The sequence below is a fragment of the Amblyomma americanum genome, chromosome 7 (genome assembly GCF_052857255.1).
Source record: "Amblyomma americanum isolate KBUSLIRL-KWMA chromosome 7, ASM5285725v1, whole genome shotgun sequence".
NCBI lineage: Eukaryota > Metazoa > Arthropoda > Arachnida > Ixodida > Ixodidae > Amblyomma > Amblyomma americanum.
The window spans coordinates 132,768,989-132,796,284 of NC_135503.1; the positions used below are offsets into that span (position 1 = coordinate 132,768,989).

Genomic DNA, 27,296 nt, shown 5'->3' on the forward strand with positions numbered 1-27,296 from the left:
GTATAACACACGCGCGCTTGCCTCGTCTCGAACCGCTTTCTGCGTTCGGCTTCGGCTGCCGCCGTCTCCTTACGTTCGGTCGGACTGCTTTCACTCGCATCCGCACTACGTGTGTCCCCCCTTGCTCTCATGGGTGTGAACTTCGGCCTCTCAGACTTGGAGCCAAATTCACCCTTTTGACCGTCCTTAGCTGCGCGAGCCCGACGCGTCACAAACTCCTCGGCTAGCTCGGCGGCTTTAGCCACTGTACTAACGTCTGGCTTATCCAAGACCCAGTACCGCACGTTCTCAGGTAACCGACTATAAAACTGTTCCAGCCCGAAACACTGCAGAATTTTCTCGTGGTCACCAAACGCTTTCTCTTCTTTGAGCCACTCCTGCATGTTTGACATAAGCCTGTAGGCAAACTCTGTATATGACTCACTTCTGCCTTTTTCATTTTCCCGAAACTTCCGACGGAACGCCTCCGCTGACAGCCTGTACTTTAGCAGACTCGATTTCACTTTGTCGAACTCCTCTGCCTCCTCTCTCTTCAAGCGAGCGACTACGTCGGCCGCCTCGCCGGGTAACAAAGTGAGCAAGCGCTGTGGCCACGTTTCCCGAGAGAACCCCTGCTTCTCGTACGTTCGCTCAAAGTTAACCAGGAACAAACCAATGTCCTCTCCAAGCTTAAACGGCCGCATCAGGTCAGTCATTTTGAACGATACTCGTTCTCCTGCACCGTGTACCTGACTTCCATTACGAGCGCGTTCCATCTCTACCTCGAGACGCTTCATTTCCAAAGCGTGTTGACGGTCGCGCTCTTCTTTCTCTTTATCTTTTTGTTCTTTACGTTCGCGCTCGTCTTTCTCTTTTTGCTCCCTCTCCTCAATGGTCTCAAGGCATTCCGACAGCTCGTCATCCTCAGCCTCCAACTCAAGAATAGCCCTTAGCAGTTCTGGTTTTCTGAGTTTGTCTGAGACATCCAGACCCAACTCTCTTGCAAGCTCCAGCAATTTCGGTTTGCGCAACGACTTCAAATCCATGGCTGCTCCGAATGCTGCTTTCTCTACTGCCTACTATTGTCTTGCCGCAAACTAACCCGGCAGCAACGACAACACAATTACCAGCTCTGTTTCTGACACTAACAAAAGCCTGGCAAAACTCAGAAGAAGAAAGTCCCGCACTCACCAAACCTCGCAGCCAAGAATTCAGCGCAGTCGTTCCGCTGCAGGCAACCAGTCATCACACAGGGCTCGTTGCACTGCTCCCGGATGGTCGTTGTGCTGCTCAGCATACAGTCGACCGCATATCTTCGCTGCTGGCCTCCGTTGTCGCGATCCCACCGCTGCCACCAGTTGTTGCAAATGGGTCGCAAGCCCCAAGGGTAGCGTTGGCCTGGCGGCCTGGGGCACAGCTGGAAACATCCGAAGGTCCTGGCAAAGGATGAGTCGACTGCCAACAGAACAACTTGTTTATTCTAGCATCGCAAAAGAGCAGCCGGTCAGGGCGACCACGTTACTGGACGGAAGAAATCGAAGCCTCTCCTTGGCGTCCGGGGCAGCTGCCTTTATACCCTCGGAGTCGAGGGCAAGAAGGAACGGCTCGGGACGAGGCGCCCGAGACGGCGACGCACGGACATGTTGAAACGTGACGTGACGCATCCGCCGGGCCGGCGCCGGTCGGACCTCCTCGCCTCCCAGTTGGGGAGCTCCTCACCCCGGCTGCCGCGCTTTGACAAGCGTGGGCACCAACATGCACACACACACACGCACACACGAAGACACGTGGCATTGAAACCTGCCTGGACGCGCTTGGCGGGAGGCGTTGCGGCAGCACTGAACGGGCCCAAAATGACCGCCACTTTGAACGAAGCCCCGGCGTCCGTTGCATCCGCGCCGGCTATACCGCGCGTCGTAGGCGAAACGTAACAGTAGGCACCTGCCTCTACGGCTCAGCGCTTGAGGAGTTGAGCGGTTGAGATTCATGCCGCGGTTTCGGTCTCTGCCACCGGGACCACATTTCCTCGGCTGAAATGCAGAAACTCTCGTGTCGCTAAATTTTCTGCCTGTTAAAAAGTCCCAATAGTTGGGATAAGCCGCGAGCTTCGCACTGCCGCTCGCATCAGATACCGGGTGAGACTGTTCCTTAAATGCGAACAGCAACGAAATTTTACATTACCCGGAATTGCTGTTCATGTGGAAACTACATCTACTGCAGTACGTTTACCATGTGAGTAAAATGCGATAGGCTCACCTTTCATGAGTCCGCTGACGTGGTTTTATTCCCGACAAGTGAGTATTTAAAGCATTTGACGCGCCACTCCATTCAAACTCGCATCACCAGTAATGGCGTCACGTGTGATGGGTTCGCTACATTTGATTTTTCTGCTTTACTGTTTCTACTAGTCTTCCTCCTGCGCTAAAGTTTCACTGTAGGCAGAGGAGCAAAGGCATGCTTTAATGCTCACCCATTGATAAAATACATCTCCTATACACCTTGCTTTCTGTGGCTGTTGACTTCCTTCATATATAATGCTGACTTCCCAAACACACACCTAGCAACCTGCCCTCCGTGTCAGGTGGCAGCTCAATTAATCACGAGAGGTTGCTCGGGGAGTGTCCTGGGTGTCAACCCAAACCAAGGAACATAAGTCTCGCCGATGGCAGCAGCTGCCATAGAAGGGCAGTGGTGTATCGCTTGACCTCTGCACCACTGCGCCAGGAGCTGTATGACGACTCCAAGGGGCCTATTAATGTAAAGGAGAGAATTGCCAATTTCACATTTATGCACATTAACCCATTATCGCTATCCGAAGAACTTCTATCCGTGAACAATCAATCCGAACACCGGAACCTCAGGGAAAGCCGCACTGCTAGCGCACCTAATTCGCATTTGGCCTAACTACGCAAATAATTTTATCACGTGTGTTTTTGTTGTTTTTGTGGCATCAGTAGACCGAGACAATTTTTTCCTGACACGCTGTTCGTCACCGTTACGGCAAACTTTCTGTATGCGCGGACCAGATCTGATGCCAATGTGCTTCAAAACGTCTAGCGTACCTCTGTGACCTTTGTTGAAATGACACACGCCATGGTATTAACCAAACATCATTGTTGTATCCTTACTTAAGCATCCAATCTGTTTCAAACATCTTGCGTCTCTTTTGTTAGCGTTTAATTAGGGAATAGAAATAAAAACAGACAGAAGATAAGACACAGGTACAATCAATTTAACTGAAAAATTAACAAAAGTAAAGAGTAATGAAAACATTAGGCTTTTATTTGGCTGGAAAACGCCGTTTCTGTATCGCTAGGTGCGCATAGGGTTACAACTCTGGCTGTATCTTTCTAACCGTGTTAACTAGAAACATAATTTTTGTTGCAGTTCATTCAGAAATGAATCAGAAGTTTGATGAAACAAAATCTGCGATATTGAACGTTATCAAAAACCTGGCTTTTTAAGAGCCCTCTTACCTTAATGTTAGCTACTCGGTACAGACGGAATAGGAAGATCATGTATAAAGAGAAAGTGTAAAGGGGGTTGATTTAAAACTGAACGATGTCGTGTAAGCGTGTGCACCGACATCACAGCCTATCGCGCAGCTCCGACACCCTAACTAGCGGAACATTTCCCTGGCAGTCGTTTAGAGTTGACAGCCGTAAACGAAAAAGTTGCACTACAAAACAAACCACGCAGACTCATCGCTTACGCAGTTATAAAAGTGTGCAATATTGGCGCGTTTTAATTAAAAACATAATTTATTCGTCGCAGAGACCCTGAGATTCCACTGGAAAGCTGTCAAAACAAATCTATGCATCTTTCTTTTTGCCTTCGCCGGAATGCTACGGATAGAGATGTTTTGCGCCAGACAGCCTTCTCTTCGCAAGCATTTGACGTAGCCATCAAAGCAGATGGCATTTCAATGGTTGTCCTAAATGGCATCTAACCTCGCCCGGTTGCAGAACGCGGCTGAAAACAGCTGGTGACTAAGGCTGGTATTTTATGAAACTGGTCTGCCACCAAGAGCACAGATAAAATGCTAGCAGGTCACAAGGTACGCGCATGTTGAGCGAGCCCTCAGCCCTGCCGGCAACAGAAGCTGGCGTTCGTCAGCTTCACGGAACGCGACGTAAGAAGCATTCCACAGCACTAAAAGCAGTACAGCTGTACACGGCTCTACGCCCTCAACGACCCCCCCCCCCCCCCCCCCCAAAGCAGCACAGGTAATCAGCCCAATATTGGAAGCGTATTGGCAAAGGCCGGTCCTACAAAAGACCAGAGTGAAACTATTCATTTTCAATATTGGGCTGATTGCCTGTGCTGCTTGGTTCATTTTTGAAGCACGACCATCCGACATGTTGTTCGAATAGCACTAGCTTTAAAAGGGGGACAGGACTAGATTTAAATTACCCACAAGACAGTGCGCAACGCTGCTGTGAAGGTTTATTTTCGTAAAGAACATAGAATTATACTCAGTGGTTGACGGGACATCATTTGCAGAGAAAAGGGGAAAGCGCAAGGATTTATGACCATGTCAGCATGTGAAAAAGCATCCGACACGTCAGGAGCATTTTTGCAGACGGCTCAGGCCACGATCCAGTCAGGAAGCCCTGTGATTTTCTCAGAATTTGTTAAGAAAAATAGGCATCACCATCTATGGGAGTTTCTTAAACAGCACTTAGCTCGCCGCTGGGACGCTGAAAAGTGTTAACTTCGTATTTGAACTGATTAGTATCTGGCTGAAAAGGTGCATTCTACATCAGAAACACAGCTTCGCTGCGGAGATCTCCGCTGTGTGCAGAATAAATTAGTTTAAGAGGAGGTTTTGCACTTCTCTTATCAATTTGTTTCAAATTATTGTTTGGCATGAACCCGATGCAGCAGTTGACACATGATTACTATAAGATTTTTCTCCGTGAATTCTGTGCGCTTACATCCAAGTCCCCGTTCCCGGTCACTTACTAACCAAGCCATACATGAAGTTCCTACTTTGTAGCCCTCCTACGGTGTGTGAGTAACCGCAGCGCCACTTATCGCTGTGGGGAATTTTGAGAAATTGTGCTAGGGTGCGAGCGTCCATAGCCTCAACAGCGCTACCAACTACTTCGCCAACGCTCACTTCGTAATGAACAATCGCACCATGGTGCCGCCGTCCAGGCTAACGCTGCGTGAACGGTGCAGAGGCTAAAGAAAGAGTCCCGTAAGGTTTTCGTAAAACAAGCAGTGCGTGAAAGTGTGGCAGCATCTTCTTGGTCGAGCTCGACGCTGTTTCCGCGTTAAGATGGATCGAAAGTGTGAATTCCGCTGCACCCTAACCGTGTTTTCAGCCTCAAACCCGCCCTTTAAGGATCCTATGGATCCTTTAAGGCATCAGTTCAAAACTTCTACGCCATGTCTCCAGCATGCCGACCTACTCGTGCAAATAGCATGTCAGTGTCGGTTTATGTTCTCTCTCGACTGAAAGGCACAGCGTACTCACCAGCGCATCGCAAACATTCTGCCATCGCTTCGCCATCCTTATACGTTCGCTGCGCTATCATTCAGACTTATTGTTAGGCAGTTGCAATGCGGTCTTCGGGGAATCACACAGGCACTAGCAAACAACAGGTTGGAGCGAAAGACGCAGCGGTCGGCCATCAGGCGGGCCCAGCGCGGGGTGGGAGGCGTGCCGGACGCGCTGCACTGGAGGCGCGCCGTATTGCCTTGCCCTTGTTGCTTCCTCGTAGCGAATAATGCTGTCAGGACAGCGAGAATATCAAGGGCAAGCAAAGGTAGATGATGTGTAGACAGTTTAAACACGTCAAAGCTACCTAGTGCCCGAACGGTGAAAAGATGCGGAATTTCACCCCTCCGCAACGCTGCAGCAGTGTGCCGAGATGGTGCATAATTGTTCACTTGTCTCCACTATCGGGATCACATACAAATTACGCAAGATTTTACAAATACGTCCACTGCGTTGTTTCGTGGTGTGTTGCGGGGTACAGAGGCTACGTAGCCGTCGCATTTGGTCGAGAACTGAATCCCCCGTATTTTCGTGCTGTCCAAGGACCACAACTTTTCTGGGGTGGGCCGGAGTCAACGGGGCATGAGACCACGACCCGCACAGAATGCGACGCCTGCTGTCATATGGTACACACCTGGCCGAAGGCACGGCCGCCCCCATGAGTTGCGGAAAGGAAGGGAAAGTGAGTGCAGCTACTTCCGTCACCTCCTCTGTCAAACTTTTACCATTTATATCGCGTTTTCTGTTTCATTGCTGGTGAAATTAAGTCACTTTTTTTAGCATTTCTGGCGGATACAGTCATAGCAGTGAGGCCATAAAACGGTTTGGAGGCGACCAGCCAAAGAACGTGGCCAGGTAATTTAATGCAACAAAGGTTAGTGGTTATGCTCAGTTTGTCGCTACAAGTTTTGTGAGATTTTTTTTCCCATTACTTGCAGCAAGGACAGGAGAACGGTTATGATTATGCCCATTTTTCACGCTAAAATGGCTAGCTGTGGGCAACATGTAGCTGCTGCGATCTGTATTTGCTGTTATAGATGTCGTTGCGGCCATATCCTGTCCACTTAAAGGCACATTAGGCGCTCCTTCGTGTATGCCGTAAAAAGATAGGCGAAGGTATAGGCGACGTTGTTCATTCAGTTTGCATGTACGCGACGTGAATCAGAAAAGAGCGCTGGCCACACTTCTGTGTTCCTACAAATTGAACTGGCACCCAACGAGCGGAACGCACGGTTCAGGAGTTAGGTGGCTCAAGCTTGGTCGTCATCACCTGCCCCCATCAACTGTGGCATACGTCGAAAAACGCCTCGGAAACAAAAACTGCCAAAAGCCATTCGCCAGGGGCGCTTGTGGTGTTTTTACTTGGGCGCTTGCTAGGTTATTACGTATCCACTAGGGCGGATCAGATGTGTCAAAAGAGGACGCACTTTAAGTTGACATGCTGCCTTCCAGAGTTCGAAAGCATCTGCACGAGCATAAATGTCGTGTCAATTTTCAAATTCAGTTTTCTCAAATATAAGTGCGTATTTTGCTGCTGAACTAAGAACTAAGATAGCTAGAAAAGCCACTGAATAGATTAAGAAAAAATGAATGGGGCTGTCCTCAGTGTCCCTTCAAGACGATTCAATTATTCAGTGCTACAGACACGTGGAAAGCTTCAATAAGCAAATGCGCCTCGTCACAGAGGGCCCCTAGATAAGGGCATTATTATAGCAACAGCCAGTGTTTGTTACAAAAACAAAGTATTGAGGATATCTTCCGCACCTTCATTCCACGAGCGAAGAGAAAAAGCAAACGACCGAATGTTTGTAGATTTTGAGTGCTGTGAACTCTGCTTGAAATTCTGCGCTCGCAGTGGTTTTCTGACAGCTGCGTGCAGTAAAAGCGCTCAAGAAGTATCGTAAAGCAACAAGATATACTCAGCATTATCTGCATGCATTTTACTAGTGAGATAGGGTTTATTGACGGGAAAGGCAGAGAGGTTGGCCTTAAAAATAAATATCTGGCCTGCTACTCTGCACTGGCGAACGGGAAGAGGAGCAAAAAGAGGGTCACGATGGGGGGTGATGATGATGAGAGGAGGCAGATGAAAAGATACATAAAAAAAACAGGGCACACTTTCTAACATCACAAACGCAAGGCAAGGTCCGTGTCGCTTAAAATGCCTGAGAGCGCTCGCGTTGCCTTTACAGTTTTCAAACTATATTATACTGACCAAGCGCCGAGGATGAAATCCTCTGAGAGGGGCCTGGTGTCCATAGACTTCAAAGCAGATGCGAGCATGAGTCTTTCACGTGCATATGCTGGACACGCCACTAAAACATGTTCTATAGTCTCTAGCACGCCACATGTGGTACTGTCCGGCGAGTCCGCTTGCCCTATTAAGTGTATTTGCACTCTATCACCCATTCTTAGCTTGCGGTCCTGCAATATAGCTTTGGAGAAGTAACATTACTCATTACCGAAGGTGCCCCACACCCGTGAAGCAAAGCAATGTAGCCTGTTTGAAACAATTTCCTAAGAAGAATCTCAAATGTCTGTTCCCACTTAACGACCAATGACGTGGGCCGAAAGTTTCGTCCCTCTGTTGAGGGCTACTGATAGATTATTTTACATCGGAGGCTCGCGCACCTCGACAAAGACACAAAGGTCGCAACTGCTCCGTTCAAAGCGACAGGTAGCTTTCTCGCAGAGCGAACAAACATTTGACAGATAAGCGCTTCATGTTTTGTTCCCGAGTTTTTCTTCAGTCACGCGACACCCGGAGGTCGAGGTCTCCGCGAATGCGTCTTGCAGCAGCCACCCTGCGGACAATGAGCACTTGACAATGATAACTGGCGCGTGCCGTGTGTTGGCTCCCCGTCCGCAGTCTATCGGGCTCCTGAGTCAGATGGTGCGTGCGACCTTACCACGGTCTCATCGGCACTCGTGACAAGCGCTCCTCCCCCATATAACCAGCATCAAGGCGTTGCGCATATCATGTGCATAACGCTTGTTTTACGCAATCACGCAGGTTGTGCAAGCCTGGAAGGAGGTTGTGTCGTTACCATTTTCTGAGTCGTGCAAATATTTTAGCGCTTTGTGGAAACGTAGCCTTAGGGTTTCATGAGACGACGGCATTTCTGTTGGCTTTTCTCGACACAGGACTCGTGCATGTTGTGTAAGTGCCCTTGAGAGCGTGAAAGAATTCTGATCAAGTCACTAGATTTTGAAAAAGACGATGCGCAAAAGAGACAACAAAGCAGGAAGACAGACCAAACAAGCGCAACTTGCAACTGGTTATTCACTTACGAAGCGAGTGAATATATGGGCAAAAAAAAGGCAAGAGCAGAGAGGACGACCCACACATGCGCACAAGGATAGAAACGAAAAGATAACAATGGGCTATAAAAAAACGTGTCTCAGCACGTATCTAAAAAGACTTTCTTTATTGTAAATTGTAAGCGAGGATGTGCTTACGCGTTCGCTTCCACCTTTGTTAATGTGGAACGCCTCATTAAGCTCACGAGCTGGGGTATCTTTGCCCCTGCAACAAAACGGAAGTGGTGCTGCGTCTTCGTCTTGTAAGCCGCCGCGGTAGCTCGATCAGGGGTTATGGCGCTCGGCTGCTGGCCCGAATTACGCGGATTCGATCCCGACCGCGGCGGTGGAATTTCGATAGAGGCGAAATTCTAGAGGCCCGTGTGCTGTGCGATGTCAGTGCACGCTAAAGAACCCCAGATGGTCGAAATTCCTGGAGTCCTTCAGTACGGCGTCCTTCATAAGTCGATTTGGGACGTTCAACCCCATCAAACCAAACCAATCGTCTTCGTTCTGCATTTTTATGACTCATTATGATTTACTAACAGTTCGTGAATCAGTGTCAAGGTGTGAAGTCCCTTCGAATATAAAAGAACGAAGGTTGAACATTAAATTAACGAGTGCTTCATAATTATGCATGATGCATTTTTCCCTGTTTTCTAACTATAGTTTTCCTCTAGGCGGATTATTTCCAAAAGTCGTAGAGTTATCTACTGAAACAAGCAAAAAATTTCTCTTTTTGGGAAACGTGAATGTTCCTTGAAAAACACGCGAAACGCAAGGACAGACTATTTGGCAGGTACTATATGAACGCAGAAGTTACATTTTTTTTTATTTGGTATCGACTATAGTAGCCTTGCAAAATATAGATACTTATTGTTAAAACAAATCACAGTATAAGAGACCAGACAATTATAATAAAAATTTATGTGATGTCGAAATCACATTGATGTATCAAATTAGTATTGCTCCCGCGAATATTTAAGGAGCAAAGTACGCTTCCGGATGATGCAGTCTCCGCGCCTTGCTTATCAAACGTTATAAAGAAAATGATATGAATGTTTTTCAGCTTATCCGTTCGCTGTGCTGCTGTTCCATTCTGAACATATTCTGTCTGTTGGTGTGCTTTGTCCCCATTATTGAAAACGTGCTGTATGCTAACTTCTTACTTCCTTTCCAGCAGGGACGCCCGCAGATTTTACGCTGATTTCTATATAGTTTTTTCGCGTTCTCATTTGCGCATTTTCTTTTTTCTTTTACATATCAAGTAAATCATTCACATTGCGTAGAGCTATATTAGCGCTGCTCATTTAGTAATAAACAGTATGCAACTAAAAGGGACATATATTAGTGTGGGCATAGAAAAAAAAATAATGTTGCCCGGCCCGCACCACCAATGGCACAACGGGCTTAAACCAATAGAAAATAAAATATTAGAAAGAGAAAAAAATAATTTAGCATAGCAGAAAAATAAAAGTTAAAAAGGGGGTCCGGGTATCTACCATCATCAGCGACCACAGCCAAGGGGCGGCCCGGCTCAGCGGCATTTATTTTGAACTTAAAATAAATTGATAATTACGTTTTTCTTTATTCTCTTGACTGACAATTCTTCTATAACGAGTTCTGTTCCGGTGACAGGCTTTCGCCTGTCTATGTCTTCTCTTCATTCTTCCCTGTTCGCCCTCATGTTGCTTGATATCTGGGCTTGGAGTCCTCTCAGGAGCTACAGTGGCTGCCACCTAGTTTGGATCCTGGACATCCAGTAATCGTTCCAGCCATGTTCTGCCATAGTGACTTTCTCTGCCCCCCTCGGGGCCTTCTTGGGGATGAGGGAATTGCCGACTGGCATCTGAATTTGCCCTTCCCTTGCCCGGCATCTGTAAAAACTGACAAATCAAGAAAGAACTATTAATTTCTGCACAATATGACACTACTTACTAGTGTTCTAATTTTTGTAATATATTCGCCTAATCTTCCTTTTTGTCTGTAAAGTCCATCAGTTTTATTTAATATTATTTTTATTTATTCCCCTTTCTCAAATTCACTTATAGAGGCTGTAACTCGGTTCACAGTTCACTGGAATTTAAAGGGAAGCTGAAGCACTTTTCGAAAAAAATGAGTTCTCTACATCGTTTTATAGCTTTTAGTCCACTGATAAAGAATATCTCCTTCAAAAAGAGCGGAAATAAACACTAAAAGCTGTTTTTTTTTAGAAGACAAAGCACCCCATCGCCTCAGGGCGCCGAGCGAACGCCGCTCTTCCCCGCGATTGGTCGGGACCATCATGACGTCATCCACGGGGACCTCCGGCCGGCACCGATGGCGTTGCTGCGTAGCGCGTTGCTTCAGCTTCCTTTTACGGACTACGTTTTAGAAATTATGGATAATTCAAGCAGTGTTGAACAGTTCCGGCTCTCATCAAGCATGTTCGAGCCATCAGCAGCTTCAGAAAACGGCGGAACCAACGACGCCGCGGAGTGCGCCGGCAGCGAAAGTCAAGTCGCGACATTTTCACGTGTTGGAAATCTCCACTGGATGGATGGATGACAACTTTTATTTCCAACGGAAATGGAGACCCTTTATTACTTACTGCCCCCGGCACGCAGGCTGGGAGGGCGGGGGCCGGAGTCTCCGTGAATAAAGGCTAACAAAGAGATTTTATCTCTTCGCGGAATCAGCCGCCAGGCAGATTGGCTTGTTTTTGCCGAGCGGGTTCTTCGGTGCGCAGCAGGGCTTCCCAGCTTTCTCTGCTATCAATATCTTCGTCGACTCCGGGGTTGTCCGCGCATTCCCATATTCTCTGCTTCCGGGTAACCGTGGAACCGCCGCACTGTCGGAACCTGGGCGAGCGCGCCCAAACCTATTCCGAAATCGTAGTGAACTACAGACTACAGAAGGGAAAACTGGTGCCACCGCCTGATAAGAAGCTAATAGAGAAGCGACATGGTGGCGCCTGCAAGCCGGAAATTTCGTTAACCCAGTATGAACCTTTCACGTCCTACCAGGGTAAAACGAAAATCAAATCTCGAGTGATACGTATGGTTTGCGTAGGTGCATGCGCGTTCATATCTTTTGTGTAGGTGCAAGTGGCAATAAAAAAAAGTAAAGTGCGCTGAAATGTTGTCGTGTACCGCTGCTGCATAAAACCCTGGCCATCATCTTTCCGGTGACGGTCTGTGTGTGTCTTCTCCTGTTCCTGCGTCTTTTTTCGCGGTTTTTTTCTCTTGACCAACTTCTTGTAACGCCTGTAAGCGTGATGTAGTTCAGATCACCGGCATGCTTACACGAGTCGCACGGGATAAAGCATTTGTTTGTTGATTTATTTATAGTTACTTGCCTAATTACTCCCGAAGGCCTTTTAGAACTACAACTGAATGCCAAACTGGGTGAGTTGGAGTGGGTGCACTGCTGTACTGTAGCGCGAAGAGTCGAGGTGACCGGGAGGAAGGTCCCGTCTGCGCTTTCCTTCTGTCGCATGTTCGGGCTACTGTTTAACCATAAAACTTCTGCACTTACCCCATGCGGCGTTTTTTTTTTGCATGCTGAACACGCTTCTGAACAATAATTATGGCTGCGTGTCGGAGCTCTCAGTGCTGCTCATCAAAACTAGTGTGCTGCGAGATATATATAGTTGCTGTTGTTGCATATCGAGGTAACCAGCAGAATTACTTATGGCAGATATATGCGTACCGCGGGCCGACAACTTTGCCGTTCTGACTCAAGGACAAATTAGCATGAATTCTGGCACCATTGTCCATCGTCAGTCATGACCAAGCGCTCATGAATGCAAATGCTTGCTTTGCTCAAGTATACTAGGCTTATATAATCGTTTCTTTGTTCAGTTCGGCGCAGCTGCGTTTGCTGCGCCCTGATGAAAGATTAAGAGAATTACTTGTGCTGCCAAGAGGTGCAAGCAGTTAGGAAAAAGAAAAATGCACGCAGTGCGTAACGAGCTCAAAAGGGTTAAAGACAGTGCTGGAAGTGGCCTTGGCTCAGCATGGATTTGAACCAGCTGGAAAAGGCGAAGAGTTTACAGACAGGTAAGAAAGTAATGTAACGAAAAAAGAAATATTGATGCACATATTTTGTGCAGGCAGTTTCGGCATGCTGCGTACCACCAGATTGTCTGGTTAACGTGGAAGGGGCTGTGGGAGAACCACCGACGGATTCTGTGTGCTGTTCGAAAGAAGTACCATGCCAAACTGGTTTATATACAGGCTTCAAGGATTACACCCGAACGAGAGAAAGCAAACGGCACTGGCAGAAGGTTACGTTGATGTGTGGTTCGCCAAAGCGCGGGCCGCCGCGAAGCAAACGCAGCCGGACGGCCGGCCGACTCTCCGTGAATAGCGTCACTTCCGCCAGTTCTCCGTCTCTGCCGTCCCCCCACCCGGCGCATCCGGAAGCGACGAGGGCGTGCCGGCGGCGGGTTTTTAAGGAGCGATTGCAGCTCTGTTTGCAGATAGAATCGGGGAAAAAATTACACACATGATTTTCAAGGTCCTTTCTTCCCAACCACAGCGATTCATGCGATCTGAAAACCGTTTCAGCTTCCCTTTAACGTCCCAAAGCGACTCAGACTATGAGAGACGCCGTAGTGAAGGGCTCCGGAAATTTCGACCACCTGGGGTTCTTTAACGTGCACTGACATAGCACACTACACGGGCCTCTGGAATTTTGCCTCCATCGAAATTCGACGGCCGCGTCCTTCGGGCCAGCAGCCGAGTGCCATAACCACTGAGCAACCGCGGCAGCTAGAGGCTATAACTAAATGGAGAGATGAACTGTATTATTATTATTGGCTTTTTGTTTTGTTTTTTAAAAGGTTACCGAGTATTTTAGAATAGTAGTTAACAAACATTAAGAAGGGGGAATAACTATATTTATAGATTCAGCAAAGTAAACGCAAAATAGAGTGAAGTATAATTAGTAAACAACAGTATTAGTAACGTTACTATGGCAGTAGTAAACAAAGTGCCAAGGAAAAGGACTGCTGATATAGCTTTCCTCTGCTTTACCTTACTATCTCAATTTCTCCTTCTCGTTTGTTCCTCTTCAAAACTCTATGCTCTCTTGCTATTCTACTTTTCCATGTCTAAGTACTTTACTTCCTTACTTTAAATAATTGGCTGCAAATATATATCAGTATATTGGTTCGAGAATTTGACACTACAATAGGAGCAGGGACATGAGGGACAAAAAGTATGGTGGGGCAGCCTAAAAAGATTGTAAACAATTAATCCAGTCGGAACTACACAAGTCCACACGTCAGGCAACCGCTACTGTGAGGCTGTCAACAATTACGAAAATCGCTGCAACACTAGTTCTCTGTCGTCGGTTTCGCAGAGCTCTGGCATAGCTCAAAAAGAAAGTATCGCTCAAGATGAAGCCGATGCACAAGACTTTACAGGAGCCTTTTTTTTGTGAAGGTTCATTTAGTTTCCCTTTAACGCTTTCAGGGCTACTCGTTGTTTAAGCCCGAAACAAGCATTTCTGAGCCGAACCACGCTTAGTTTATGAAGACCTCAAGGAAGCCAATTCATTAGTTTTCCAACGCACAAGACCAACAGTGAATATTCTACAGGTACGCACAATATCTGCCACTATAACTAAAATTTCAACATCATGACGTCAGAATTCGTCAGATAAACATCCGAAGGATCATGGAATCACTCTGTTATGAAGATGCACATGACGTCAGAGGTTCGGAAAAAAAAATAATGTTATTACTGTTGACCAAATCTGTCTGGAAGGAAATGGCAGAGGACATGCTCCCAAGCTCAATATTTTTTCAAATATTTTTTACTGCGTTCGCTAGATTGCATAAAAAAGCACCTTCTATTTTGCATGATGGACCCTAAACTGACCTGGAAGAGAAACCACTGATCAGGTGTAACTCATTCTCATAAAAAGGGTGGGAGTTTCGCGCACAACTGTGCACACAGCGCCTTGTAAAGCGTTAATTTCGTTTGCTGCTTCCCGTTGACGAAGGCCGTGGCGGATGACAGCTTGCTGCACCTTAGCAGAAGCACACTCTAGATGCCACTGCCTCGCGCCCATGGCGCACTGGGTGGGGCAGAGGCAGACGCGAGAAATGAAGGAACAAAGTGACGCGTTTGACGTGCCCGACGAGCTTTGTCGGCGCTACTTCGGGAAAGAGACTGTGCGGTGGCTGTGCAACCAATGGACGGGGCATGGTTCCTGGGTCACAGCCGGACTAGATGCGCGGAGGCGGTAGGGTGGTTTCACTATTAACAGAGAGAAGTAAAAAGGAAGCACTCTAGCACAGTCCGTTTTATGAAAGTTACAGGCTTGCACTTGTCTGCTCATGAGCTGAAATGCGAAAGCCTTTCTCTTTCCTCTCTTTCTCATTTCATTTTTTGTTATTTTTACTTCCTATTTTTATTTTTATTTCGTTCTTATCCCTATTATTTCAATTCTATTATTTTTATTTTTCTATGTTACATATATGCTGCTTACCAACTGTTATACAACTTATGATTGACATTTCCTGCGGACTTCCGTCTGTATCTTCCGTCCACAAACTGCCGTCTACAACTTCCGTCCGCGTCGCTCGTCAGCCAAGAAAGTATTTTTTATTCATTTTGTAGATAATTACTTTTACTCCCATATAGAGGAAGTCTTGTCTAGGGTGTGGCGGCGGCGCTACGCACAGAGTGGCAATGCCTGCGTTTGGGTGTTTGCTCGCCCACCTCCCGTTTCTCTCGTCACGGTTGACGTCACGACCAGATAAAACAAAAACGAAATGAAACGCGGCAACATGCGAACGTGAATTTCTTTTTGTGGAGGCTTTTCTTGCCTTTTACGGGGTTTAACGTCCTAAAGCGATTACAGCTATGAAGGACCCTGGTGGAGGCATAAACGCTGTCCCAGTAACAGAGTGCCTACCCAAGATTGGACAACAGTTCTATGAATCTCTCAGCTAGGATGCCTACATGCTTTTAAAGGTTACTTATAATATCAGTCGATGCAGTTGGAAACACTCGTCGAACTATTATCGGGGGGATGGAACGAAAGGAAGATGATAGAGTCCAGCTAACAATAGAGTTAACAGCGGCAAGCGGACTCCATACCTGGTTGAGAAATGGTTTACAAGTGAAAATATTATTACGTGACGGCAAGCAGGTGAAGATAGGACTACATGACAGATGGCGATGGAATGTTTAACGGCGGTGGCCCTAGCGCTCCGTGACGCGCCACTGCCCACTTCGTCGTCTTCTAGTCCGTGACACTACCCGGGGCTGCCGAGCGATCGTACCGATCGCGTGAACTGTAGAGGAACGGCCGTGAAGATGAAACGCAGGACGTGAGGATGGGCGCGACAGGAGGCATGAACACAGAAGAGAATAAGATGCAGGGCTTGCCATCACGGTGAAAGAGATGAGCAGATGACGATTGGATGAGCGCTGGTCCAGGAAGCTTACGGGCCGTAGCTAGGTCACCATGAGCCGACGACCGAGGCCCATGAACACATCGAACGGCATGGGAAGGGGCTGTGTTCGAATATGCTGGAGGCTTCTCGGGTCGGTGAGGTCATAGGTTCAAGTTGCGGCGGCGTCGTCATGTCTTCTGGTCGGGACGGGGGACGGGGCTGGGGTGTACGGCATGGTCGGTTCTGGTCTGGTGGGCTGGGGCACTGCCGGACGGTGCGGACAGGAACACACGACCGACGAGCACGGTACATGCAGGACGCCGAAGCTCCAGGACCAGGATGGCGCTATTCTTCTTAAGCGTAATTTCATAAAAAGCCACTTCGAAAGGCATTACACTTTTACGGCCGTAAGCGAAGCAAGTAAAAGCACATTGACTGCACAGGGCTCATGAACATGCAGTACAAATTTGGCAAAAACTGACTGGGCAACGCGCTAAGCCGCCCCTATGCTCGCTCCTACAGACCGGTTGTGCAGTGCACGTACTCGCAGCGACTCTCTGTAGAGCGTAGTCAGTCATCAGTATGTACTGCAGCGAATAAAGGGGATTGGCGATAGCTGCCTTTTCAGCGCTCCACGCACTTGCGCAGTTATCTGCGCTGTCTGCGACAATTAGCTTAATTTGCTTCCGATTGCATTGTACTGGCTCTCGATATCTTTTCGAATGCCCCTGATATGCCCGAAGCCCGCTTTTCCTCCACCTATTTCAACTTCCCTTTCCACTCAACCTCCCTTCCATTCAACCCTTCTGTTCAAGACAACCTTCAACGTAGCGGGCAGAAGGGTAGCTATCGTGTCCCAGGAAGGCTGGTTGCCTCCTTCAGTCTTTGTCGCGTGTAAAAAATGAACACTCACACATTCCCTGACGTGTGTACCTTGGCATCTTTCTGCAAACCGATTTTCCCCTCCCCATTCAATGGTCATGCCTTCGGCCCACTATGTAACACTCTAAAGGCAAAAGAGTAAAAAAGAGAGTAAGCTGTCTTCTAGCGCACTTTTTTATATAAAAGCGAGTGCGCTAGAGGGAGCTTTCTCTTTTTCGACTCAGATATGGGCGTATTCATGTTTCGTGTGTATACAGCTTAAGTTAGCGCACGGAACGAGAGACAGGTAGAAGGATTGAGGACAAGCGCTGACTCCCAAATGTTTTTTTTTCATTTAAATTGCAAAGAACTTATAACTGTGAGATGGTATGACGGTTCTCTCACGAAGGGTTACGAAATAACAGCACAAATTGCCCCATCATAAAAAGATGCACTCCAATTTGTTCTCGCGGAGTTGTATCTGCTACAGTTGTTGTTGTTGTTGTTGTTGTTGTTGTTGTTGTTAGCCTATCAAAAGATGGCGCATACCCACACAGGGGGATCGGCCAAGAATCGGAAAAAAAAATCACCAGCGACGATGGTGATGATCACTATTGAAGATGTCGGCGACGATGATTGTTGTTTATAATGACGATGGTGGCGATAACGATGAATGTAGATTTTAAGATTAATTACTGCAACTCGAAACGTGAATTTCGCTATTATCACCTCGGCTTGATTAGCCCTCCATACCATTTCGAGTGTAATCAGCGACGTAAATATTTCACCTTTAGATATTGATGAGAATGAACAACGGCAAGAATTATGATGCAAGATGCACTACTCCAATTTGGTCAAGGTGTTGAAAGTTGGGGCACTATACGAAATTTTTTTGATGGAAAATCGCGGAGTACTGTTTAGCCTTAATTAGTGTATTAAAGTCTTCTAAGCGTAAATAGCAACCTACGAATAAAATATTGGTTTAGCAATAAGATTTAGGATTACGTAGGCATTAATTACAGCCTCCAGAGGGAGTAGTGATACGACGGAACGTTGCGGAGGTACTCATTACATTTAGCTAGGTGCATGTATTTCATTTACTGTACGAGTTCAAAAGACGGAGAAGTTTATAAATTTTCCTCGAAAAGTGTGTACAGGAAAGCGGAGAGAGGAGCCCACAAAGTCATTCTTCTTTAAAAATATCGTGCTTTTAAAACTCTCCACCAAAAAGGAGCGTTTATAATTCTCAGAAGATAACGTTAGCTGGCTGACATATCTCCAGCCGTTTTTAACCATTTAAAAGGTCATATGTGTGAGTTCTGTTCTTTTGTGACCATGACTTGTGTCATATTCTCGCTTTTTCGGCATGATTGTTCCCATTTGCTTCTTTCAGTTTTTCTTTTTCGCTTTCGTTGTGTAAAAACTTAAATCCTAATCAGCTAAAACTGCTCTTTAAGGAGTTAGAAGTATTTAAAACAAAACAAATAAATAAATTATGCTTATACGGCGCCAGAGTGCGACAAAAAGCAATGCACTGCAAGTTAACGAGCAAACCCACTTCAAGATGATCTGCTGATTCGCCTTCAGCATGAATCCGATATGAATTGCCCATATGCCCATCCAACCGCATTTTGCTCTCCCACCCGAGCCTCTCCACGGCATTTTTTCCCTTTGTTTCTTAGAACCTGTCAGGGGAGGGGGGGGGGGGGGCGAGCCGAATCTAAAGGCGTAATAGCGCCTCCCCCCCCCCAATACAAATTCAGCAAAAAAAAATAATTACTACATTTCGACAAGCGGCATTGCACTTGTGAGCCAAACAAATATTTGCTCATCAGAAAAGGTGTGTAAACAAACGCAATCTCATGAAAAACACGTATGTAAATGCACTTCACTGTTAGAGTACTAATGTTGTACGAAACGAACATTTTTTAATAAAAAAAAGAACACAACAACGGGAGTGACAAAGCTAATCCCCCAGGAACGGAAAAAAATAAAGCAACGGATTTGATAGACAAAAAACTAAGGAACGCACAGAATATATATTTTTGTCTCGCTTCCTTCTAGCTAGAAAACTACACACACATTAAATCACACAATCTCTTCACAAAGCAACAAAAATACTGCCTGGAACGAAAACATTTTTGCAATCTATTTAGAAAACAGGAAATTCTTTGTTGAAATTTAATCAACATTGATATCTGTTCTATTCAACATCTTAATTGTTCGAAAGTTTAACGTTTGTGCCCGTAGTTTGTTTTTATAGCTGGCAGTCAAAGAGTAGGATTTCGGATTGAATAGCGAGATGAATTGCCTGAGGACGTAGGATAAAGTTTGTATTTATGAATCCATAGTAGTAATTTGAAATAGTGCACCTGGTCGGCCCGGATAAAAGCATATATTATGAAAAGCGGTTGTGTGGGTAAGTTTCTGATGTTTCCATGAAAGTTTTCGCACATTCTTAACATTCTTTTTGTAGGACCTGTTCTAATTAGAATAGGCCGTTGTACCCCATCTTAAGATGCCATAACATAACCTGGAGTAGAATAAAGAGTAATACAATTTCATTTTTGGCCACTTCGGTAATAGATTCTGTATTCTAAATATGCTACCCACCACTCGGAAAAGATCAGTGCTGAGCTTAAGAATATGAAATGTCCATGAAAGATCCTCAGAGAACCAGATTACCAGAAATTTTTGTTCACTTAATTGGCTGAGCAGGTGTCACATATATTAAGGAGCCTAAATTAAATTTTAAAGGAAAAAGGTGTGAAGAAGACGACGCGAATTAACCGAAGAATAAAGAAGAGGAAGAAGAAGCATTCGTTGAGGTGGAGAGAGATGATTGGTGGAGAAGCATTCGGCGAAGTGGAGAGAGATGATTGGTGGAGAAGAGAAGAAGACGACGACAAGGCTTACGTGGACTAACACCGAGGCTATAAAAGGGCGAGTGAGAGCGAGGCACAGGGGGGAGCAGCAGAGAAGCGGAGGCTCCGGCGGGTCAGGGACACATCGGCTGGAAGAGAGCGACGCCGGCTACTGCTTCGGTGAGCTCGCGTTCTACGACATCGCATCGTGGACTTTCTGCCGTGCCTGAGCCCGTTCCGGGGAGTCAACAGAGGACGCTACCACCTGCTACGTCCAGGGGTGTCTCCAGCGCTGTTGCCACCCATCCGGGTGGTGCCCCCAACGCCAACAACACCGGCATCACCTCCACGGGCGCTTGGACCGGGAGCTTGTACGACGCAGCCAGCGACGCCAGCCCAAGCGCGTCGAACGCCGCCAGCGACGCCAGCCCAAGCACGGCGAACGCCGCCTCGACGCCGCCTACTGGATCCATACAACGCCGCAGCCACACCGAACCAACCGTGAGCACGAACGCGGACCGCTAATAGTAGAACACTAGTAGTAGGCGCTAGTAGCAGTGTGCCCGGGTCGTGTGTATTTATAGTCTTTGTGTTTTGTGTTAGTTTTGTGTTCTAGTGTGTGTGCCACGTAGGGTGTATTAAATGTGCGTTTGTGTGGGTACACCCGTCGCCTAATCCATTCTTTCGGTCCGTGTGTTCTCCGGGGAGATCCGTGACAGCAGGGTGTTTTCAAACTTTATATTCATTGCGTATGAATCCTTTTTATTGATTGGCTTAAAAATGACATCTCTAGTTTTACTGGTATTTAGTCCTAGCCGATTCATTCGCAACCATGTAGACAGATTAGAAAGGTAAGTGTTAACTGCTTTCTCCAGGGACTCATTTGTCTGGGCCTTGAAGGAAACATTTGTATTGTTGGCATGCACATGATTAATTCGGGAGAACCTGGTATTCTTGTTATATCATTATCGTATACCAAGAATAGCAGTGGCCCTAAAATGGATCCCTGAGGAACGCCATGCAGAATTGTCATTCTGCTAGATAACATATGGTTTACAGATACGTATTGAGACCGGCTCAAAAGATGTTCTAATTAATCCCAGTGGAACTGCTCTTACTCCATATGCTTGTAATTTATTAAGCAGCATATCGTCCTGTACAGTGTCAAAAGCTTTTTTTAAATCTAGAGACAGACCAAGTGTCAGGAATTTGTCTTCAGTATTTCCACTTATTTTATCTCTGATATTGATGAGTGCCTGTTCTGCAGACTTATTCTTCTGAAACTCATATTGAGCACTACTAATTATATGATGCTTTTCAAAGAAGCTCCAGGGCCTAACGTATATGGCACGTTCGAATATTTTGGAAAACACTGGTAGAACCGAAATAAGCCTATAGTTAACATCTGTTTCTCCGCCACCCTTATACACAGGAGTTACTTTAGCAATTTTTAGTTTCTCAGGAAATTCTCCAGACTGGAGCATCTTATTTATAATATCGCACAATATCGGGCTAAGTGTATCTGCAACATATTTTATGGGTATATCTACTCCAGCAGCGACACAATTCGATAGACATTGAATAATTTTATATATTTCAGTAGGTGTCGCTGGTACAAGTATAATAGATTCGAGTTTCTTCTCTGATATTAGAGTGCATTTTTCGGCTTGAGCCTATGGTAATAAAATTTATGTTCATTTCTTCAGCAACTTCTGTTAGTGGAACACGAACGCTGTCTTTGTAAATGTCTATCATGTCTTGTTGGTGACGTATTCTGCCCATTACTTCGTTGATGATGCCCCGTACTTTCCTAGAATCATTTTGAACATTCATGAACCTATTTTTGTAATATGTGTTCTTCGCCTTTCTTAAATCGGAATTTGATTGATTTCTAAGCTTCCTGAACTCCACGAGTACGCTTGAATCTTTGCACCTTATAAATTCGTGGTATTTTTTGTGCTTTTGTCTTATTCTCTTGTACAATTCACAAGTGATCCATGGTTTCTTTTTTTTTCTTGCTCCTTGCCTCACATTCTTGCAATGGGAAGGCCGCATTATAACATCTAGAAAACATCTTCAAGAAAGCGTTATAGGCCAGACTGTCGTTGGTTTCTTCATATACATCTTCCCAAAATTCTAGCGCAATAAGGGCTCTAGATCTCTGAAAGCTCTCCTGTTTAATTGCACGGTACATAAACTTTCTAGGGTGTAAATCGCTTTCTATTGCTGAAGATGTGAGGCAAAAAATTGGAATGTGATCACTAACATCATTGATTATAACACCAGAAGTAACATGGCTGCAATACGTGTTCGGGATGCAAACATCTATGGAGGTAACGGAGTCGCGAGCAATCCTGGTGGGCAGTCGTATGGCATTGGTACAGGCATGAAGATTCAGGACATTTTGAAATTCTTGTGCTTCTGCATTGCTTGATATTGTATCTATATTTACATCACCAAGGATTAGGATGGACGAAGTTGACGACTGAAGCAGGAAGAGTGCATCATCTAGGAAATATTAAAAATTTGATATATTACCCGCTGGCGGTCTGTATAAAACGCCAGTTGCAAAATTTGAGACCATGACAAAAAGGCTTTAAACGTCGTCATCCAGCCTTGTCAATTCATCTATAGCTTGGAGGTGCAAACTGCACATCAGATAGAGCACCACACCTCCACTTCTCTTCCCCTGCCTACTTAAACTCATACACTTGTAGCCATCTATGTGGGGCGGTATACCCGTTTCAGACAGCCAGGTTTCAGTGAGTGCTAGGGCATGAAATTTCATTCCGAGAGAACCAAGAAGAATTTCGAAGTCATCTAGTTTTTGATAGTTCTAATGTTGAAATGTAGTGCTGTCAATTTTTCCCTGAAATTTTCAAGTCTTGATTTAAAATTTTCCGTGTCATAATAACAGCAGTGTACATCCGTATCCTCAGTCATAGATATTGCCATTGCTGAGGTCTTTATGTCTTGATTCAGTTTGAAATTTTTTCAACATCTGACAAGCTGGTGATGCGTACGACGTCAGCTTCTTCGTCCTTCCTTGCAAGGATTCTTCCGCCACGAGTCCACACAAACTTCCAGCCCATTTTTTTTTTATTTTGTAGGATTGCAGAGCGAAGCAGTTCCTTGTTGAAGGTGGTTAAATGCTCGTTTATGTATACTGGTTTGCTGCCTCCAGCGTATTCTAGATCTTCTGTGTTGAGCTGTGGTCTTCTTGCCTTTTGCAGGATTTTGCCCTTTTTTGTTCGTAGCACGAAGCGCACGACAAGGTTCTTCTCTTGCGTTTTAAACGTAGGCACTCGGTGGCAAATGTGTATGTCTGAACCTACGATTAGCTCGCCCAGTAAGGTCTCTGTTTTCTTAACAACGTCACAAACATCTCCGCTTTCTGGAGCACCCCGTATCTCCAGATTGTTTGACCTCTCATATTGTTCTGGTTCTTCTAGCTTCTCACTGAGTCTATGGTTATCTGCTCTTAGTTCTTCATTCTCTTTGCGTGAATCCTGAAGCTCTTTGCGCAGCTCTTTTATTTCTTTCCGTAGTTCACTTACTCCATCGCAGGTGTCGCTACAATATTTTACGCTTTCCATTAATGTCCTCAGGTCAGTTCTGAGCTCGCGTTTCATATCTTCCACAGATTTTGCGAGATCTTTCACTTCCTTATTCATGACAACCCGTTAACGCGGCACAATGACTCAATCGCACACCTAAATCTCAGCGAAAAAAGCAATGTACAACAAAATAGAAGTAATGTTGCAGTGTTCGGCAGCAGTGCGCTAGCAGTAACTTATTTACAGAATTATAAGAAACATGACCCTTTCTCGCCTGCGCAGAGTACAGAGCGGTTAGGTCCGTCGCTTGTGCGCACCGCAGCCCAGGTAGGGTGTGTACATGTATTACCGAGAAAACATGCTACCCGACCATAGACGAGGGATGATCGCCTCTTTCTCGCCACCAAAGCGCGCATATTCTCAATTCGTCATCGCGACCGACAACAGAGTCACAAACAAACTGACTGAAGCTGTCACAGCTGTCCTCTGTAGCCGTATGGCTGCACTTGGGTGGACGTGTAGGTGCTCCCTTAATTGGAATCTGATAAATCGTTCAAGGCTGCACGTGGCTCCAAGTTTTTCCTTACGATAGAAAATTTTGGGGCAGTGATGTTATCACGTAAGGTGTATGACATGGGTGGCTGTGCGTGTCATCGCACAGTCGCGCCGCTGAAACGCAATACTTAGGCTCAAGCCAAAGGGGTGGCGTGAACGCTACGCCTCTCGACGCGCAAGGGACAACAGATACGGCGCTCGATTGGCACGCTGCAGCACTTGCGCGGCACATCCACTACAGGGGTAAACGAAACGATGATGGCATGCGCTGGTTGCGTGGGCATGTGAGATCTGCAACGCGTTGCCTATTCTGTGTCAACGGTCGGCGCCGTGCGGCCGCTAAAGAACAGCGTAATGGTTCCTCACGATATGATCTCACGACGACTGCGTTTTGTTGTTGTTGTTGCCTTCGTGGCATGCGTTTCTCTGTAATTTCTTCGGCACGCCTCTGCCTCATCGTCGTCACTTACGTTCCACAGCCTGTTGTCTAGATGTTTGTTCTCCCCGCGACCATTAAAGGGCCCAAGACGATCGGCGTCATAGCCGTAGTAGAGTAAGAACATGGTCGACTAGCACCGGTCTGACCGTGAAGGAGGATGTTTTTAGGGTGGCGAGAACAACTTTGAAACGCTCGCTATTAGCTCGTAAGCGACGACTAGACTGCGTGCAGCGGGGACGCTACGTTGTCAGTTGCCACGTATACTGTCCAGGGTTACTGTAACAACTGGCACTGCAGAAAAAAAATTTCAGATAGTTTGAACCACACTTCATCTTGACGCGCGCAAGTGTCCCTTTCTGTGACCCGTCTGAGTGCTGTGCGGTGTTTAGGAGCACTCTGTTCCAGGTTTCCTCAATAGATGCATGACACAGTCTGCGAGTATAGGGCGCGATGCAATATTGCCAGCGGTTATCTATAATGTCTTGTTTTCTGAAGTCATCGGAAGCCCCATTTGTGGGTGGTGGCTGCTGCCACCCACCCATCCTCTCGCTCTTCTCATGTCTTCTTTCGTCTTCTTCTTTGTCCTTGACTTTTCTTTCTTACGGATGATATGCAATGTTTGTGATCCGCCTGCAATAATGCCCCACGGGCGATGTACGTATGTGCATAACTAAACAAAAATAAAAACCTACCATTACGGCGCTGTCGAGGCACAATCTTTTCGCTCTTTTGTTCCCTGTCTGCGCGCAAGCTTTTTTCCTCCATCTGCTTGTTTTCTTCATCTTCTGCTATTATACTCACCACGCAGTCATTGCACGAGTCTATCTCTTTATTATTATTATTATTATTATTATTATTATTATTATTATTATTATTATTATTATTATTATTGAAATCAAAACTTTTATCCCTTTTTTCTTCATGACGAATAATCCTCCGGTGTTGCTTTCCCGCGTGCTTTTCATTTTAATTACCTGAATACAGGTCAATAGTGTGATGACCCCCATAATGCGCAGGTCCACACGGGACGGAGAGGCAAAGAGACACCGTATGGCTCAGTTTAAACAAACAGATATATTCAATAATTATGCATGATTAAGATTCAGAGGCTGGGGCGTCCGAGCTTACGTGCCGACGACTTCATGGGGGCGATGGCGTGGCTCCGGAGTTGGGCTCGAGCGGTTGCTGGCAGAAGCTGCACGCCGTCGGGCTTCGGCGCTGAACGCCCTCTTGGCGAACGATGTCGTCCTGAGCGTTCTCTTCCGTACTGCTTGTCGATTTTTATATCCTCTTCTCCACACTCCCTAGGGTGAGGACGCCCACGCCGGAGGGGAAGGAGGGGGGGGGGGGCTAGGGCTTTCACTTGGGCGCACAAACATACCACCGCACTTATGGTCTCGCCCCCCTCACGTGTTGAGTCCGAGGGAAAGAAGGTTGTCTTCGAGGTAGCGCATAGCGTCGGCTGGGGATAAGGCGCGCCCTGGCCCGCTGACAGTTCCCGCGGGTCACCGGCCTCCATTCTCCATCCATCAACTGACACTCGCTCCTCAAGGTAAGGCGCGCTCTGGCCCGCTGACAGTTCCCTTGTCCTGGGATGTGCTCGGGAGGGCCGCCCCTGGAACCGCCACGCCAATTGGGGAGGATAAAGCCCGTTTCCCCGCGGCGGCGGCGGCGGGTCCGGTTGGGTCCGGTTGGGCTTAAACCCCTTCGTTCTGGTCGTCACTCAAAGAGCATGGCTGGGTAATTGATGATGCCGCTGTCATCTGGGTCTCCGTCTACGCCGCGCCGTCGAACGCGGAACCTCGTAGCACACACAAGGAATGTCACACTCGCTCACCCTCCAGAAGAATGTTCTCCGAACATTTGAGTCCACGCAGCTCCCCTTGTCTTTCTGAATCGCCGCGCACAGTGCGTCCGACAAAACACTTTTCGCTGCACTCAACACCACTGCACAACACCATATGCCTCCGCTGTCATAACTGGCGTCTCCAGGGGCAGCACTGATCTTCTTTTACAGATAAACATGAAACTCAGCACCCAAACCTCTCCTTTCTAGTCCAAACTGGACGAAATAAATTTACCACAGTTACAAAGGAGCTCCCACTTCTAGCACGATCACGGCACAGACAAAAATATAGTTAACGAAAGGAAGTAGGGCAGGTTCTGCATGCGCTCCGCATGCTCTCCTGTGAAGGTGTTACTTAATGACAGAAAGGTTTAACTACCAACTCCGATAACTTAACACATAAGCACATAGCAATGTTATGAGCTGCGGCATTACACAATTCTAACCAGTTCACAACTCCGCTCTGTTTACGCCATTAGTCCGACTTAGCTTTCCGATTTCGCAGCGGATATCGGCCTTCATGAGTCGTACTAAGTAAGTCTGTGCCCCTTTGTCTGCTTTGGGACTCGCGAGGGCTCGTGGCAGGAGCCTCTCCTGGCGTTATCTGCGCGGCAACCTCGCGCGCTTCTTCTTCTAGCAATGCATGAAGTAAATCCGGTGGCATTCCGGCCGTCACCTCGGGCGCCTGCTGAACAAATGCAGGAGAGGGCGTTTCTTGCGAACTATCTGCGCGCTCCGCTTCACTTCTGTCCCCATCAAAATCCGCGCTTTCCCTTTCCTCATTTCGTGAATACTGAACCGGTGCCGACTTGAGGCGATTTGCGTGTATCCTTATCAAGCGCCGGTTCACGTCTCGGACTCTGAAGTTTACCGGAGAAAGCTTCTCGACAACCTCGCACGGTCCTCTCCACTTCGTCTGGAACTTACGAGCTAGCCCAATCTGCCTTTGGCAGTTTTCAATGTACACGCTGTCCCCCACATCAAACGGCGCGTCTC

At 46.7% G+C, this 27,296-nt stretch overlaps 1 protein-coding gene and 1 long non-coding RNA gene across 3 annotated transcripts in view; one reads left to right on the plus strand and one right to left on the minus strand.

Annotated features, from left to right (window-relative positions):
• The window catches only part of LOC144099578 (solute carrier family 41 member 1-like), a 196,575-nt gene that overhangs the window by 98,219 nt on the left and 71,060 nt on the right, over positions 1 to 27,296 (plus strand). The gene's annotated exons all lie outside the window — the stretch shown is intronic.
• On the minus strand, positions 10,307 to 17,188 carry LOC144099581 (uncharacterized). The gene is made up of 2 exons (XR_013307442.1): positions 16,171 to 17,188; positions 10,307 to 10,671 (listed from the first exon to the last, which is right to left on the minus strand). It is a non-coding gene; the product is annotated as an uncharacterized LOC144099581 (long non-coding RNA).